Source organism: Amblyomma americanum, chromosome 8 (assembly GCF_052857255.1).
Source record: "Amblyomma americanum isolate KBUSLIRL-KWMA chromosome 8, ASM5285725v1, whole genome shotgun sequence".
Lineage (NCBI taxonomy): Eukaryota > Metazoa > Arthropoda > Arachnida > Ixodida > Ixodidae > Amblyomma > Amblyomma americanum.
Genome location: NC_135504.1, coordinates 103989896 through 104009520, shown reverse-complemented (window position 1 = coordinate 104009520; position 19625 = coordinate 103989896). Strand labels below are relative to the sequence as shown.

Below are 19625 nucleotides of genomic sequence, written 5' to 3'. Positions count from 1 at the left end.
GATTCCCTGGCCTTGGAGCTTCGCACCCGCGCATTGCCTACCGCCTCTGCAATGTCTGAGATCTTCACGCAAACTGCTTCACCGCTTCCGTCGCCTGTCGTCTGTTCCGGCGCCGCACAGCACCGTGACCCGGCCACCTTCAGCGGCACAGATGATACGGATGTGGAAGATTGGTTGCCTTCCTATGAACGCGTAAGCGCATAAAATAAGTGGGACGATAGCGTCAAGCTCACCACGTTATCTTTTATTTGAGCAACGTAGGCAATCTCTGGTTTCGAAACCCCTAGGCTGACATCTCAAGCTGGGCAGCTCTAAAAACCAGACTGACAGAAGTCTTCAGCCGTCCCGCAGTGCGAAAGCTTCGCGCCGAGGAACGCTTGCGAAGTCGGGCCCAGCAAACTGGCAAAAATTTCAACAGTTATATAGAAGATGTCGTCGACCTCTGCAAGCGTATAAACCCTTCTATAAGGGAGGCCCACAAGATAAGAGATTAAGAAAGGCATTGAGGATAATGCCTTCCAGATGCTCGTCGCCGAAGATCCCCAGGCTGTCTCCGGTGTCATCGACTATTGCCAAAGCTTCGATGTGCTGCGAAAACAGCGCCTTTCTGCCGTCGTGCAGGATTTCAGAGGCCGCACTTTCCAGCTTGGCTCTCCCAGGGGACGGTGCTCTAGACCAACAGTCGTTCCTCCAGAGCTTCCAGCAGTTTGTACGTGAGGAAGTCGCACGCCAGCTATATTTGCCCACCTGCCCGCCTACGCCTGCGCCGTCGCTCACTCCCAACCTACAGCGCGTTATTGAGGAGCAGGCCGCTGAAGACCTGCCACCTCCTCCTCAGCTACCCCTGATCGGGGCTCCTATGACGTATGCCGATGCCGTGGTGCGGTCGCAGCCCTCACCTGCTGCCCCTGTCTACAGGCCACCTACCCGGCAGTTAGAACCCCAGTGACCTGCAACCCCACGTTACCGTCCGGTTGCCCGCCCTCGATCACAGCCGCAGCCACTAAACCCCTGGCGAACACAAGACAACCGCCCTATTTGTTACGCCTGGGGCGTCGCTGGTCACGTGGCTCGTTTGTGTCGCAGTCATGACCACCATCCCTACGATTATAGGAGTGAGCCGGCGTAGGACCTTCCGCCGTCGTCCTCGCCTGCGTCACACGAGCCGCCTCCGGATTCTTCTTCTCCTAGTTACCATTCCCGCTCCCACCACTCGCCGTCTCCTGGCCTCCGTTCCCGTTCACCGATGCACCGCCGCCAACCGGCCATCCACGCGGAAATCTAACGGCCGCAGTTCCGGGGGCAAGAACTTCGTCACCAGCGACTAACTCAAGACCTGTTTCTGTGCCTGCTAATATTTTCCCGGGTTCGTTGAGGGAGTCGCTGTCGAAGCACTTGTTGACACTGGCGCAGCCGTTTCCGTTCTCAGTCACACCCTCTGCCGCAGACTAAAAAAAAAGTGACGATGCCCCTTTCTGCCATTTCTCTCCTCACCTCCAGCGCTCAGGACATATTCAACCGTTAGCCGCCTGCACCGCCCACCTGCTCATCGAGAACGTTCCCTACACAATCAAGTTCATCGTCCTCGCCCGCTCCTCTCACGACTTTACCATTGGTTGGGACTACCTCTCCTCACATCACACCGTTACTGACTGCGCCCGTGCTCAGCTTCACTTGCCGCCCTACAGTGACACTCCCATGGACGTACCCGGCGCTGCTGCCGCTACTGTGGTCGTCTCAGAGAACACACACGTTCCGCCTTCCTCTTCAGTTCGGGTGCCTCTTGTGCTTCTCTCTCAGATGCAACTGCCACCTATACCTCCTCCTTACGATGCGCTGACCAGAAGTCTGTTTTGCTGCCTCATGCCGTGCTGACAATTGTTCGCGTCTCCAGCGCTATTTATTTAGACACTCCTTTCTCCTGCCCTACCACTTCACACAGTGGCCAATCGCTTAGTAGTGTCGCCTTTCTCGATCCCGCCTCAGCATACCCCTTCGACGATAGCGCGGCCGGCCTTTACGTGAGCGCCATTACGCCTGTTCCCATCGCCAATCAGTCTTCTGTCGATATTTTTCACCGTTCCGTCGACGCCGCCCTGACGTCTACCCAACGAGACCAGCTTGTCGCCGTTGTCGAGCGTTTTCAACCTTCGTTTGACTACCAACAACCTTCCTTGGGCCGCACCGCCAATATTACCCACTGTATTGGCACTGGAACTCATGCCCCGTTGCGCCAACGTCCGTACCTCATGTCAGCCGCTGAGCATCGCCTTATTGGCGAAGAGGTGACCGACATGCTCACGCGCCACGTGATACAGCCGTCATACAGCTCGGGGGCATCGCCAGTGGTCCTGGTCAAGAAAAAATACGCTTCCATCCGAATCCGTTTATGCTTGGACTACCGTCGTCTGAACAAGATTACACGCAAGGACGTTTACCCTCTCCCCCGTATCGACGATGCCCTTGACTGCCTGCAGGGCTCTGAGTTCTTTTCTTCATTGGACTTGCGCTCCGGTTACTGGCAGGTGCCCATGGCGGACGACGATCGCCCAAAAACTGCATTCGTCACACCCGACGGGCTCTATGAATTTAATGTCATGCCCTTCAGCCTCTGCAATGCACCCGAAACATTCGATCGCATGATGGAAAAAATACTCGGAGGGCTCAAATGGCACACTAGCCTTTGTTTCCTAGACGACGTTGTGATCTTTTCTCCTGAGCTTTAGTCTCATCTCCAGCGCCTTGAGACTGTCCTTCGATGCCGGGCCGAGGCTGGCTTCCAATTCAATTTGAAAAGTCCCGCTTCGGAGCCCGGCACCTCACTATTCTCGGACATGTCGTGCCGAGTGATGGCGTTCTTCCGGACCCGGCCAAGTGGCGAGATGTGGCGAATTTCCGAAGCCCACTTCTGTAAAAAACCTTCGCAGCTTTGTCGGCCTCTGCAGCTACTTCCGCCGCTTTGTCCGCAATTTCGCCACTGTCATCGACCCCCTGACGAAGCTTCTTTCCAGCCACGACCTTTCGCCTTGGTCGCCAGCCAGTGATGAAGCGTGTACGGCACTCCGTCGCATCCTGACCACTCCACGGATTCTGCATCACTACGACCCTCGTTCTCCGACGGAACTCCACACCGATGCCAGCGGCGTCGTCCTCGGTGCAGTAGTCGCTAAGCGTAAGCAAGCCTTTGACGAATACGTTGTCGCTTACGCTAGCCGCACACTCACAAAAGTTGAAGCTAACTATTCTGTCACCGAGGAGTGTTTAGCCATCCTTTGGCCGATCGTCCTTCCTTTCGCCCCTACCTGTTCGGGCGCCTTTTTGAGGTTGTCACCGATCACCACGCCCTCTGCTGGTTGTCCTCTTTGAAGGATCCCTCTGGTCGACTGGAGCTCTGGGCTCTGCGACTCAAAGAGTACGACATTCGCGTTATCTATCGCTCCGGCCGCAAATATGCCGATGCCCTCTCACGTTCCCCAGCATCATCTGAGGCGTTGCCTTGTATATCTGCCCTGCCTTCTTTGACGTTTAATTCTGCTGATATGGCTCCCGAGCAACGCAAAGACCCATGGATCATTTGCCTTTTAGATCTGTTATCCGGGCAATTGTCTCGTCCTCCTTCCCGCGCTCTCCGTCGTCAGTCCCACCATTTCGCCATCCGAGACGAGCTACTTTATCGCTTCAACTACCTCCCGGATGGTCGCAAGTGGCTTCTCGTCGTTCCGACACATCTGCGCTCCTTCATTTGCTCTTCCTACCACGACGATCACCAGTGTGCAAATGCCGGATTCTTGAAGACCTTCACCCTATTATGACAGTGGTACTATTGGTGTGGGATGACCCGTTATGTCCGCCAGTTTGTTCAGTCCTGCACCACATGTGAGCGACGAAAACACCCACCTCGCTGACCCGCCGCTCCTATGGAGCCGCTGCCTTGTCCAGCGCAGCCCTTCGAGCGTGTTGGCATCGACCTTTACGGCCCTCTTCCCAGCACATCAACAGGGAACCGCTGGATCATCATTGCCATCGACCACCTTACACGCTACGCTGAAACGTCGCCTTACCATCCGCTACAACCCTCGACATTGCGTCCTTCATTCTCCATGGCATCATTTTTCGCCATGGTGCGCCCAAAGAGCTGATCATTGATAGAGGTCCAGTCTTCCTCTCTGAAGTTGTAGAAGCTCTCCTTCAGGAATGCAATGTCGTTCACCGCGCCAGCTCCGCCTACCATTCCAAGAGAAATGGCATGGTTGAGCGTTTTAACCTCACCGTCGGCGAAATGCTGGCCTTCCGACCATTGTAACTGGGACCGCGTTCTCCCTTTCGTCACATACGCTTATAACTCCGCTGCTCAAGCCACCACCGGGTTCTCTCCGTACTTTTTCCTGTATGGCCGTGAGCCTTCTTGCACAATGGACACCATTCTACCTTACCTCCCTGATGTTTTCCGAATTTACAGCTCTTTCTCAAGCCGCAACCTATGCCGAAGAATGCCGACCGCTTGCCCGGTGCTTAACTTCTCACACCCAGCAGCATCAGAAAAACACCCGTGATCCCCCTGCACTTCCTCCCGTTTACTTTCCTGACTCTTTGGTCTCGCTCTGGGTATCCTCCTCAGGTCCCGGCCTTTCCTGCAAACTTGTTAGCAAGTACCAGGGACCCTACCGTATTCTTCAGGAGACATCCCCTGTGAATTACCTCACCGAACCCCTTACGCCATTCCCTGATCATCGTCGCCGAGGCCGCGTCATTGTCCACACGACCCGACTCAATCCATACTACGACACCGCCGCCGTCACATAGCCATAGGCCGCCAGGATACCGCCCTTTCGCCCAGGGAGAATTGTAAGACTGGCCTTCGGCTTTGGAATCTTCAGAGGCTGGCGCTTAACGAAGAAGACGATGAGAAGCGCCGAACGCTCTGTCCCTCGAGTGTGCTCTGGACTGACGGCTACCTCTAGTCTGTGCCTGGGCTGTACTGCTGGTTGTTCGCGACGCTGTGCTTTTCAAGACGTTCCTAATTACATTATAATTTAATTATGGTTGGGCTTAAATTGTATTCCTTACAATTTGCCGATGGTATCATGATCTAACTAATGGCATATTCGTAACGGGCTCAATAAGTTGAACATGTTATACACGAACATCGCCTAATTAGGTTAAAATTTAGTTAGGGTTAGGCTTAACATAACGGCCATGACGGCAGCACTCGACAACTCACATTTTATATCTCATGGTAACCGGGCACTTACCGCATTGATGTAAGGAAAAATGACCCTCCAAGGAGTCAAAAATAATTTCGGCCACAGCTGTTCAAAAATATCCGAACTCAAGGCAGTAGGCACCCGATCGTCCTAAGGCATGGGCAAGTAGCCTAAGCACGTGGTAATACATCGCAATGACGATAGATTGCGCTACTAAGCAGCTAACGCTCGTTACTTCAACGTCCTCCAGCTGGTAGCGGCGTATATCTATTTTTTTCATTTACTGTGTTTTGATATCTCTTAATTTATAGTTCATACACTCCAAGCACTTGCGTTTGGCCTTCGTTTTCGCAGGCAATGCTGTTAATGCCCAACCGCAAACACCGCGACGCTCAGTCTAGGAGTTTTAATAAACATTAACGTTTATGGTTCTTGGTTTATGTTGCTTAACGTCCCAAAGCTACCCAGGCTATGAAGAATGCTGTAGTGGAGAACACCTAAAATTTCGATTACCTAGGGTTGTTTAACGTGCAGTGACATCGCGCAGTACACGAGCCTCTATAATTTCGCCTTAATCGAAATTCGGCCGCCACGACCGCAACCGGGCAGCGTCTTTCGTGTCAGCAGCCGAGTGCCATAACTACTGAGCCACCGCGGCGGGGCCATTGCCGACTACGACTATCATTCATTCTATGCATATGAATCAATGCCTGATGCCTTATTTGTGGTTACGCAAATCATCGGCGTCTGGCCAGCTGCGTCTATAAAAGAAATAAGGTTCCTTCCTTTGACGTGCTGGAAGTTGGGCGTGCACCAGTTATGAGCACCTCATGTCCGCAGAGAGTGCTTAGGATTTAAAGCGGGACCTAAACGAAAGTTGAAAGAAGTAAAAACACGAACCGCTGCGCTTGATGCTCCATAAAGTAAAGGCTACATATACATCGGCACCACTAGCGCACTGAAATCTGCTTGTAAATGCTGTTGAGAAGTGGATCTAAACAACTGCCTATGGACTTTCAAAGTCATTCATCCGCCCCCCCCCCCCTCGATTTTCAATTTTCAGAGCCCGGCATCGCTGTCTTCTTGCGAAAATGTTGAATACGGGGAAAAGGAAACGTGAATAATTTGTTGCCTTGGGCTTTGCCCTTGTAATTCTAAATCTCTGCAAGACATGCCGCCAGAAGCTTGTGTACGGGGTACGGGAGGGAGAGTCAGTGCTCACCTGAGGCTATATTATAGTTGCGTGCAGCTGGGTGGGACGCATGAGCTTTCACATGCTATGTGGAGGTCCATCTGGGGACAGACGGGAGAACTACGCATATAATAATCACGAGAAACATTTTTAGCATAACTGAAACCGTTTATAGTGCACAGAGGAAAATACTTAACAGGTTCAGAACTACATTCTTTTGGGATAGTTGGTTGAGAAAAATTTAAATGGCGCAAGAACACAAACACAGAAGACAAAAACATCGAAAGAGCGCTACAACTGTCATGTCTGGACTCCAAACACTGGGCGGCATAGGCTACGCATGGAAGGAATGTTCACATCTGCTACTTGGCAGAAAGCAAGCAGGTTACGTACTGGGCGCGGTAGGCCCGTGCAAGTGATCTTTTAAAGCCAGCACGGGCTATAAGATAAGCGATAGCCGGAGACTGCAATAGGGCTTGCAGTACGCTATAACAAGATGACGTGGTTTCTCACGCATACATATATTTCCTCCTAACGAGTGCGGATTACTTTTTCTGCATTATACAGTGCAAATACGGCTGATATCTGTCAGGAGGCCGCCGGAGCATCTGTGGGTAGCGGTGCTCCGCGGGGGGTCTTTCGCTGCCCCAGGGGCCGCAGCTGGAAGCGGCTCGGTGTCGCTTTCAGGAGCCCTGAAATCGGATAGAAAGTCATCCATCAAGCTCTGTTTGGACCTGCAGACGCTGTGCGGAAGCTGGTCTTGATGACGACGCCTTATATGCATTGCACGAGTTGTTTTGACTTGAACCTTGAATGAAACAGGGCCATACCGCTGGACGATTGTGCCAGGAACCCATTTCTCGGTACCTCTGTAGCTCCTTAGGAGGACCTGAACATTGATGTTGAAATGCCGCTCACGTGCTGTGCGTCGTGCGGTGTCTGTGAGCTGTTGCTGAGCCACTCTTCCCCCGGCTGAAGGTTTGACTGCGTCGAGTCTTGTCCGTTGTCGTCTGGCTAAGAAAAGGTTTGCTGGTGTTTCTCTCGTAGTCTTATGCGGCGTGCTTTGATACGTTAGCAGGAACGTCAGTAAGGTAGAGTGCAAGGATTCTACAGGTTGTCCATTGCGCAACGCAGAGATTCAGTGATTGTACAAATCTCTCAGCAAGGCCGTTAGTTGCTTGGATGATATGGTGCACTCACGATATGTCGACCACCGAAGGTTTTACGAAGCTTTCACATTCTTCTGAGACGAACTGTGGTCTGTTGTCGGTCACGATTTTTCCAGGTACGCCAAAACGAGAGAATATGTCTGTGAGACACTGGATAGTGTGATAAGGCGTAGTCTTCTGTATAACACAGACTTCCGGCCATTTTGAGTGCGCGTTCACAGCGACAAGAAACATGCTGTTTCATGGGGCCAGCGGATTCCAGTGGAATCTCTGCCATGGTAAAAGTGGGTCATGGCCTGAGATACAACGGAGCTGGTGCTGGTTTGTTGCGCTACTGCTGACACTCTTCACATTTCTTTAGCCGTTGCTCCAAGTCGGTGCCAATGCACGGCCCCCAGACGTACCTCCTTGCGAGTTTTTTGTTTCTCACGATACCCGGGTGACCATGATGCAATTTTTCCAATAAAAAATCGCGGTGTTTTGCAGACACGAATACTCTCAAACCGTACACCAAACCTTGAACTGTAAGCTCCAAGTGTTTTTCAAATAAAGGTTTCAAGACCTTTTCGGCGACGTGCGCCGGCCAACTAACAATTGAGTAGCGCAGTACCTTGCTCAGCAAAATGTCACGCCTGCTTTTACGAGCGATATCTTGGCCTGTGGTGGGCAACGCTTCTAAAGGAAGCGAGTAGAAAGTCTCGCTTTCTTCTGCGCGTTCTTTTTCATTGCTGTTGACCGGCAACCGCGACAGGCAATCCGCTTCCGCGTTATCGCTAGATTTCTTGATCTCAAGGGCGTAGTTGTAGGCGGACAACGTCCTGCCCAGCGCTGCATGCGCACCGCTGCCATCGAGTGAATGCCGGTTTTCGGGCCGAAAACGGCGTGTAGTGGTTTGTGGTTGTTCACGTGCGTTCACAACCTTCTGTAGACGTAGAAATGAAACGTTTTTACGCCGAATACAAGGGCACGGGCTTCTTTCTCGATATTACTAATTCTTTTCCGCACTTTATAAAGTGCGGGATGCAAAGGTGACTCGTGGCACCGCTACATTTGTCACTCTGCGAAATAAGTTGTCTATGTCGTACTTAGATGCGTCGCAGACGAGTTGAAGGGGTCGCTTCGGATCATAATGAGCTAGAACTGGAGGAGAAGCTATTGCTGCTTTTATCTCTTGGTAAAAAACCTTGCAGGCCTCATTCCACCACCATTCTGTGTTTGCTTCAGCAACCTGTTGAGGAGGTGTGCCAGAGATGGGAGAATCTGAACAACCTTGCCGTATTAGTTGATCATACCAAGGAATGACTGCAGCTGCTGCTTTTCCCTCAGAGCCGGCGCTTTAGCAATGCCGATACCCTCTCGGTAAATGCACAAACATCCTCGGCATTGAGGACATGACCCAGATAACAGTGCTGTAGTTGAAAGAAGGTTCACTTATCATGCCGGATACGGACGCCACGTTCTAGCAATCTTAACAAGATTGGATCCAAATTGAGGAAGTGCTCATGCTTTGTCTTGCCTGTGACCAGAATGTCTTCAAGATAGCAACTGACTCCTTTCAACCCTTTCAACATGTTATTCATGATTCTCTTATATATGCTTGGGATGGACAAAATGCCGAAATCCAGACGGTTCATGGTGTACAAGCCCTTGTGCGTGTTCAGCGCCAGTAGCTTCCGACAGCTCTACGCCATAACTACTTGTTGGTTGGCCCGGTCAATTTCGAAAAATTTCTCTCCTCCTACAAGAGGTGCTAAAGGTCATCTATCCGAAACAGCGGGTAGCGGTCTACTTCCAGACAAGGATCGACGGTGGTCTTACAGTTGCCACACAGCCGAAGGCTTCAAACCCTCTTCGCTAATGATACCAAGGGGGCCGGGAAGTCACTTGTAGCCACAGGCTTTATGATGCCAAGCTTCTTCATTGTAGCAAGTTCAGCTTCTACTGCACCTTGTATAACAAATGAAACGCTTCGCGCCTCTGTAAACTTCGGCTGTGACCCTTCGCGATGCACAAGCACAGCCCGCTCTTCCAGTGATTGTCCCTAGCTCATCCTTGAAAAGTTCGGACGGAATGACTTTCTAGCAGGGCTTCTAGCTATTGTTGCCAAAACCTTCAATTCTCTCGAGAAGGACTAATGTGCTTCACAAAAACCAGGTTCTTCGAATCCACCCGAATATCTTGCAACCATTTCCTGCCGAGGAGTGCTGTACATGAGATGTCCACGAAGTATACGGGTAGCTCCATGGTCTGGTCCTCGTGGTTCACTACGACTTTAGCCTGACCCTCCCGTATCAGCATGGCCAGTATACGTGCAGCTTTAATGAAGCTGGCTGAAGTTGCTTACATGGAAACAGCTTCTTCAATTCGTGCCATGATATGACGGATTCCCGCTGTGCCGGTGTCGAGCTCCATTGTCAGGAGGACCCGTCAACGTCCAGGAGCACAGTAAAAAGGGCCACGTTAAATGCTTGCAATGAAATACACCACTCCTTTCGAACGGGCGCCAGCATCTACACTTGTTTCCAAGGCTTCATCTGCCTAGCTTTTCCTCTGCGGCAGAAATGTTGTAACCTTTGAGGTTACATTTGTAACGCATATCGTCGCTATGAGGGCACGCTTCGTTTATGAGAAGGGGAATCTGCACTTGCAGCAGCTTTTCAAAGTCGCGGGATGTTTTTATGCTCGAACTTTGTTCACTTCTGAGGCCATGGGTACGCGCTTATGCGTAAACGCCGCGATTTGTGCTGCCGTTTTCATGGCTGGAGCTCTGTCGACAGCCTTCTGAACGTTAGCTTTTTGCCTTCCGTGAACAATACATGCTGATTGCCTTCGCGGAGCGCTGCATCCAGGAATCTTCCAAATTCGCAACTCTGCTTCAGTTTTCGAAGTTCTGCAAAAACCTCTGCAATTGACTCACCACTTCTTTGGGACCGCTTGTAAAACTTCGCCAGCTCTGCGATGACGGACGGCCGCGGTGCCAGATGATCGCCCAGGAGTTCCAGAAGATTGTAAAACTCTCTTGAAGGTTGTGCGTCCGGTGCTATCAACGACTTGAGCAGCGCGAAGGTCTTCCTGCTGATGAGACTCAGCAAACCCGGAACTATCTTTGCTGTGGGAACATCTTTGACCAAATGGTAAGCCTTCAACCTTCCTTCATACGAGCGCCAATCGCTCGTGGTGTCGTCGAAAGCTTCAATGTGACCGATATGACTCATGACTCCTTGCGCTGCGGATCCTTTTACGGTGGTAATCCCATCCTCGTCGCCAATATGTCATGTCTTCCTTCCAAAAACTTGGCGGTTCAGACTTAACATCGAAGAAAAGTTTATTCCTGCTAATTCGCAGAAAGCAAGCAGGTTACATACTGAGCGCTGTGGGCTTGTGCAAGAGGCCTTTCAAAGCCAGCACGGGCTCACAGATTAGTGACAGCCGGAGACTGCGCCTTGGCTTGCATTACGCGATAACAGATTCAACTGAGTTTATTACGAAAAACACCTTTTAACTGCCAGTACATTGTCATTATTATTATATTTTGAGAGGCAGAACAATCCAACCAGAAAAAATATACAGACTCAAGATATATATATATATTACTTTTTTTTCTCGGCCGGCTCCCCGCGGCTGCTCGGTGGGCGCCGGGGGACGGCGCGTTTTTCTTTTTCCTTGTTATTTTTTCTTTCTTGCCCATCTTCTTTCCAGCGTCCGTTTGCTTGTTCGTTTCTTCATGTGTCGTACATGTGTGCCAATGCCAACTACTTTAGAGGAGGAGAAAGATCCCTATAACTGCAGTCTTGAAAAAGGACAGGCTCTGTCAGAAACGTCGAATCAAAATAAACCTATGGATAAATGAAGCGTTTCTCAACTTTGCATTTTACGTTTATCAAGCGAATACGTTTATCTTTCTATACTATATATATATATATATATATATATATATATATATTTGTGTGTGTGTGTGTTTTAAGGGAGCTAACAGTCACCGAAACAAAGATGCACAGGGGATGTTTAATTTTTTTTAATGTGTAGTGCTGATTATTGGGATAATAATATTTCGATTAAACTATCGCTTGAAGAAAATTACTTAGAAAGCAGCGTATAAAACAACCATGCCGCCGGTGGGATCCGAACCCACGATCTCCGAAAATCGCGTCCGGTGCTCTTACCTACTGAGCCATGGCGACGGCTGTCCAATCTGCTGCGCTCGTCGGTATTTATGTTTATTGGGTGTAAACGAACAGTGAGAGTGTTCACCAGTGCCACCCTCGTTCATAGAGGCGGACGTAGCACGTCCTGTATTACCGCGAGCGTTACGTGGAACGTCATCTAACGGTGAGGGCGGAAACTGTGCGAGAGTCCTCTTATGCTACCTATGGCATCAAGACTGCCAGAACCGAAACCATCGTTAAGCTATTAGCAGACGAAGTTAAGGAAATGAGGGGCTCTTTTGATAAACATATGAAGGGAGCTAACAGTCAGCGAAACCAATGTGCACAGGGGAATGTTTAATTTTTTAAAAATTTGTAGTGCTGATCCCCCCATTAGGACAATAATACTTCGATTAAACTATCGCCTAAAGAAAATTACTTATAAAGCAGCAGAAAAAACAACAACCATGCCGCCGTGTGGATCCGAACCCACCACCTTCGAATATCGCGTCCGATAAGAGCACTGGCGTATATATATATATATATATATATATATATATATATATATATATATATATATATATATATATATATATATATATATATATATATATATATATATATATATATATATATATATATATACGCCAGTGTATATCTGCTCCCAGAACAACGCATGAAAAAAATCGAAAACACGATAACATGACCGAAAAACGAGATCTACACATAACCATTTAAAAAATCCAGTTCCCGGTCCCTTTGTTAACCTAAGATGTGCTCATGTACGTGGACCCATCTTTCTCTTGATTAAATGTATCGACTGCTTTCCTTTTAGCTCGCTCTCTCCATCAGCCAATAGACTTTGCTCATGCCAGCACAGGTTCGCAACCTTTACAATCTCCGTTGTTATCAGGCAGGTTCCCCCTTTCATTGTTTCTTTTTCTCCGTTTATGCACGCTTGCTCTCTTTTAAACAACGGCCGGTCTGCCCAATGTTCAGCGGTATCTCGTACGCCACATCAGGCCTGCATTCAGTATATCACAGCCTGTGCTTGTTAGCGCACATTGGGGCGCGTTTCACCATCATGGAGCAAATCTTTGCAAGCTTACATGGTGCTGAAAAGCCTACGTTCACTTCGTAAGGACCGCCTGCCCTCTTGCCGTTGTGCGCTATTTTATGCATATACGGAATTACCGCCACAGGCCTGTTATTTCTCCGCTTTCTTAGTAAATCACCACTGGAGGCGAGTTTGATCTTTTGCAGCAAAGCTTCGCACACAGCGGTTATCAAATGACATGGATAGCCAGCGTTGTTCAGTCTCTGAAGCTGCCTGTCAAAGACAGCTTCACGCAGTGTTCTTATAATTTTAAGAGAGCGACGTGCAATCTCGTCATGGCTTTACCTGTTTTGAATGGGCACTGCTTAACGGCATGACCTTTTTTTGGATCGGGGGTTGTACCCAACTCACATTATTCACGACAGTGAAGTCAAACCGAGTGTCCAGAAACTGCATCTTGCCCCATTGATGACCCGCCGCGGTGAATCAGTGGTTGGGGCGCTCGGCTACTGATCTCGAGTTCCCCGGTTCGAACCAGACCGCGGCGGCTGCGTTTTGATTGAGGCGAAGCGCTAAGGCGCTCGTGTGTTATGCGATGTCATTGTCAGTGCACGTTAAAGATCCCCAGGTGGTATAAATTATTCCGGAGCCCTCGACTACGATACTTCTTTCTTCATTTATTCCCCAGTACTTCCTATATCGCTTCCCTTACGACGCGGTTCAGGTGTCCGCCGAGGTATGAGACAGACAATGCGCCATTTCTTTTCCCGCAAAAACCAATTTTCAATTTTACGTTGAGACAGTTCCCAATTGGTAGTGAAGCCTTGGGAATTGTTTCTAAAATGTTAAGAGCATAAGCAGAGCTTCGTCAAAGTTAAAAGCGGTAGGCCAATCAAGACAATAAAATAATCATTATTATAACGGAAAACCTGTCCAACACGAGCCTGATTTAAACGCGCACAAAAGCCCTGCTCAATAAAAAGTAAAATATGTTAGTTAAATGGAGGTAACAGACAAGTCAATCAAACACCAGTTCGTTGTAGATAAAACTTCTGGTGAAAATCAATGACAGTTCATTGAAGATAAAATTCAAGCAAAGAATAAAAAGCGTCACTGGTTATCCAAATGGCTTTTTGATCTCTTACTTGATCAAATTAATTTACGGTCCCACTAATAGCTGTAAAGAGACCATCGCGAAAAACAGAGTGATACAGGCTTTCAACATCTATTGAGAACGCACGTTGTGCATTGTCCAATCCAGCTCTCATTTCAGTCAAAATCGAATGAGAGTTCCTAATAAGAAAAGGGTCATCCACAGAAGGGTGCTTTACATGATCCTGTAAAAATTTAGACACAGGGCACAATCATGTCCCCTTTTCCAATACAATTACCCGCAAGGGACACTCAGGTTCATGGGTTTTACAGCTGAAGAAAACCTTTAAAACACCTTTCTTTGCAAAGTTTACGAACTTGTGCACTGATTCTAATTGCCGATCTTCCGTTCATTTTAAGGCAAGCTGTTTCTGCTTTTAAGGACGAATTTTGATGAGATAACAATATTCTCAATACCTTACTCTGATATAGTTCGCACTAGGCCGTTAGGAATAACAGCAAAGGCTCATGCTTTATCAGCTTCAATTACAGAGAGAACGGCTTCTTTCATGCTTTAACGGCGGATTACCAAAAGGCCTTTTACTCACAACGGATAATGGCGTCCACTCCGTCACCTAAAGCTATCTCATGGTGTTGTACACTTGGTCGGGTTGCGACGTGCCGTACCATCCCAAGGGGCTAAGGTCTGCAAGCTGCTGGCTGAAAGCTGTTGTTTGGGCCTAAATGAGACGTGTCTATTACATTGGAGGGTAGTTTAACGTTGCTCATTTTGGTAACAATACACGGAGCATTACCTCTATTTGGTCTTTTGGGATGGTGAAGTCTTGCCTGCTGCCAGATGAACTCCATTATGATAGCCGCTTGCTTTTTGAAAGCCTGAAACTTTCGGTAGGTGATTTGAGGATTCCGGGCGTCGTTCACTAAGACAACCAACCAGTCTTGTAACACACGGATTTGTCTCAGATTTTCAAGCCACTTTCCTGACTTGAAAATCTTTATATCTTCCGGGCGTAGCCCCACGAAGGTTGCACACCACCACATGTGCCTTTAAGCTCCGGTAAGATGATCCGATGATTTATCCAGCAAGTAATGATCGTAGCATGACATGTAGAAACAGTGATGAGGTTCCTGCAAGAGATGCCAGGTGTCTGCAAGAGTGGTGAACACAGGAAAAATCTCAGAATAGAAGAAATGCGCTGCAGTAGTACTTGCTGTTGGGCTAGTCGGTTCATAATAAAATAGAATGTCGCAGGAGAACGAAGACAGGCCGACAGAAAGATAGAAAGAGCGCCTACTACACACTGAGGTTCTAGTGGAGAACGCCACCTTTTGTACGCCAGTAAATTATCATTATCGGTACAATATAGAACAAGCCAAGAAGAAAAAAGAAAATATACAGTCGCAACATCATATTTATATATATACACCAGTGCTGTTCCAGAACGAAGTATGGAAAAAATTGCTGGTGGTTTAGCTCTGGTTAACTCCGGTTGAAAGCGAAAAGCTGCATCTCCGAAAAACTGCTACGTTTGTGGTCGAGCGACTTGCGGTTTCCATAGATAGCCATACTGACACACACACACACACACACACACACACACACACACACACACACACACACACACACACACACACACACACACACACACACACACACACACACACACACACACACACACACACACACACACACACACACACACACACACACACACACACACACACACACACACACACACACACACACACACACACACACACACACACACACACACACACACGCACACACACACACGCACGCACACGCACACGCACACACACACAAACGCGCGCGCTTGCACACACACACACACACGCGCGAGAGTGTGTACGTGTGCGTGCATGCGTGCGTGTGTCATGACTGGTCTGGCCAATGTAGACACGGCAATACATGACACGCCCATCTTTGTGTCTTCCTGTGTTCGTTCCCTAGCGCCGGTCAAATTTATGCCCAATTTAGGACAGCCAAAAGCTCATCGGGCTTGCATGGCAGCGCCTGAAAAAGATAAGTCGCGTGCGGTGCTTTTGCTCATAAAGAGGACTAAATAACTACCGAAAAGCAAACATAAAAACTGGAGAGAAGAATCAGAATTGCAGTCATCAGTGTTCGCACTTAAGTAGAAAAAGTTCCAGACGCAATAAGCAATATCCACGTCAACATGTCAAGAACTCCAGATGATAATGGCAAAGGCTAATGAGACCTTGAAAGGCAGACCAGACTAGAAAGGAGAGAAATTACTGCATTGCGAGAAATTTCAACATAACATAAAAGGTCAGCGAAAACAGTCGAACGCGATAGCTTCTGTATTTGATAATTCGTTTTTAATGATGATACCTTTGAAGGCGATACATTTAAGAATGACGGCACACATTGCACTAGGATTTCTACCATAACTAACGAAACAGTGCGGAATTATGTATCTGTCTTTCGCGCTGACACATCTGCTCCGAACGTACACAACGCAATACAGGGTTGATCAAATTTTTTTTTCGTTCATTACATCTTGGACATGAATCCAGACTCCAACACACACTTAATGTCAGGAACAAATTATAAAATCAAAAAGCGATAAAATAATAGTTAAAAACGAGCCAATCATACAGATTTCTATCGCGTATTTCTAAATAAAGCTTTTCACCTAATGACCGTATATGTAGGTTTCTATCTGAAACTCATTCTTACCTAACCAGCATTTCAACCATTTGCGTTTTTATTAGAAGGAAACCAAATCGGAGATTTTTTTCCAGGAAGATATACCCTTTAAAAATATAAGCTGATGCCTTTAGTGTCCAGTGTGCTTTTTACAGACAATACACTTGTCTTAGTGCTTCTAAGCTGGCTTCAGGATAATACTGCCACTGTCCAAGCAACTCTTAGAGCGCCTTCGTTAACTCCCTTCCTGAAAATAATAAGCTTTCCTTACTAGCATTTAAATATCCCGAAAATTTAACCGTTCGAAGAGAAGCTTGGGATAGTTCGGAGAAGGAATCGTTAGCGTCTCGTTGTGGAGGTACAGCGGCAAGCTGGAATATTGAGGTGAAGGCGGGAGAAATGGCGGGGGTATTTTTATGACTTGAAATACGTAGGTACTAGAAAATTTCTGGGCAGGCAGAATGACTAGCGTAAGAGCTTGGAATGCATCAAGAATGAATAAATTGCGGTAGAGCAGTTTTTTATTGTGCAAAATGCCCTTCCGCATAATATGGTTATAGGTGCTGTACAACATGTGCAGTCTGGTGTCGGCTAGGAATGTCGAGAAGGCCCCTTTATTGGGGCCCATGAGACCAGATTCGAGTGTCTAGTGGTCTCCTGGGGTGGTAACCCTGAATGCGGAGGTGTCGCTTGCGTGGCTCTCGAAGTCCAGAAAAAATCAGCAGAAAATTAGATAATGTCTCCTCACTAGCATAAGCTGGGCAGAAGGGGCAACTCAGAGGCGGGGTCTGTGATGTCTATGGGGCTTTGACCGGAGGCGTCAGAGAAGCATTCTCCTCAATGCCACCTCCTCAGGGCAGTTAAATCGCCGGGAAGTTTGACCCACGTGGTGAAATTAAAGCCCGCGTGGAGCGGCGGTGAAATTCTGTTTAAGGCAGTACGGTGTCTCGTGCGCATAATTTCAGTAGAGGAAGCGGGTATGGCACATGCAATGGATTGGACGCACTATCCGCTTCTCTATAAGAAGACGCGTAATGCATCGAGCCCACAGAACTCGGGCCAGACATGGATAAGGTTTCACGATGGCGCACACATCGCAACAATGCCCAGGGGACAGGCTACGCGCCGTAGAGTCTGTACTTCTTTTGTTGAGTCGGTATATAGGTGAAGTCGGTTTGGTTGTGGAATACAGAGAAGGTTTTTTAAGGTGGACAAGCCGCTACGAATGGCAATGAGCTCTGCTGTCACAAAGGGAAGTGGTGCGTCTGTGATGTAGGAACATCTCTGGCGTTCATTAGGCAAAGCGGGATAGAGAAGACTGGTGTGCAACATATGATCATTTGTGCTTACGTCCACGTGAGCTTCAAGTGCACCTATGGAGTCTCCTGTGAGAGGAGCCTCTGTTTCTCTCACTGAACAATGAGCGTTGCACGTGACACGTAGTGGTCGGTTGTGGCTACCTAGGATGCTGTCAAGGAGGAGGTTCCAAAGGCGTTGCGTGAGGAAGAGGATGAGTGGGATGAAAGAAATTTGCTATGGAAGATGCCGCAGGGCTTTCAGATATTTTCAGGCTGCGACATTACGGCGCTGCTTCACGAGCTCATGAGTGGTGTACAGCTGTGCTTCCGCTTACTGTGTGTGAATAGGGGTCAAACTGGGAAGGCCAGTGAAGCATGGTAGATCTGGATCATATTACTTTCTGTGTGTTTTTGTCTGAATGCCTTTGTGACGAATGCCCGCAGTCTGTATGCATATGAAGAGGCATGCCACAACCACGAAGCAGTACAAAGTTGTTGTTTTTTAATGCTGAACTATTTTTTCGTTATAGCCTGTTGAATCTTTAAGCATAGGTGCATTTATTCAGGGTTGTGCAATCTACAATCTTGAGGAAAGGTATGACAAGCAGAAACGGTTCCTTCATTTCTCTTGCCAGAAAACAGGATAAAACATATACCGAGGCGCAAAATGCAACGTAGTAGTATAAAGAATGCTCTCTGTAATACGGCACATTACAATGTAATACAGATGACTACTTCTTACACGCGCATGCAGCATAAAACCGATAAGATTGCACCTCACGTATATTAGGAACATTTTTACTTTCTGCCTTCGTGGCATAACAAAGTAAAACATTTCGTAGTCCTATTGCCGTCAAGTTCGTCACATCTGATATTTCAGCGTTAAAATCTCTGCAAACACAATAGAAACAAAGGGTTCAAAAATAGCGGCTTGGACTTATAATATCTTTCCCGCCATGTGGCTTTACTGCTGCAGGCCAAAAGAATAGCCGTCACGGCTATAACATTGTCCCTTTTCTTCTAATTTCAGATGTCCGCCTCCAGACCCATTTTTAAAAGCAATAGGCGAAGTCAATTTAAGCAGAGGACCTGGAAAACCATGGCCATTATGTTGCCCGATATTGTGCCGCAATTGAACGGGCAAAGTAAAGGCTGAGGACGGATTCCTGGCTGTATCAACCTGGAACACCGGCCCACAGAAAAGGCTTTTGCCACATATGTGATAATTCTGCGTTCGTAATAAATAAAAGCTTTTGCTCCTCATGAAATTAGAGCTCCGCCTTTTATGAGAGGGAGCGCATGAATCAGGGCATTCCTAATGGTAAGTGATTATGTCGCACACATTCACAATTTAAGTACGAGCATTTCCCATGCTTACTCCTTTGTATTTGATTCAGTCTGCGCAACATCAGAGAATTTTTATCGTCAAATTGTGTAATGCGAAAGCGGAAGCCTTTGTATTCCAGTACCAACTTCGCTATATTTGAGTTCAATCAGCACATTCTAAAAGGGGGCTGACACGGTGCTTAAGAAAGTTAGAAATTATTTGTAGAGCTGAACACAAAAACTGCTTCGTTGGTCGAATGCGCTAATATTTCAAAGGAATGCAAAAACCGCTTTTTAATCTATGCCTACATCTATAGATAGTGAACGTCAACCTCGCCTTATGATTAGCAAACTGCGCAATAGCCTCTATCGCGCACTACTCACACCTGACCTGCCAAGTAAGCAAGACTTGGGAGCAACCATGGAATG

General features: G+C 47.9%; 1 long non-coding RNA gene across 1 annotated transcript in view; it reads left to right on the top strand.

Annotated features, from left to right (window-relative positions):
* The window catches only part of LOC144100605 (uncharacterized), a 52049-nt gene extending 32906 nt beyond the window's left edge, over window positions 1-19143 (top strand). The window contains exon 3 of the long non-coding RNA XR_013307755.1: window positions 18901-19143. This is a non-coding gene — a long non-coding RNA (uncharacterized LOC144100605). The remainder of the gene's footprint in view (window positions 1-18900) is intronic.
* Window positions 19144-19625: the final 482 nt, after the last annotated feature.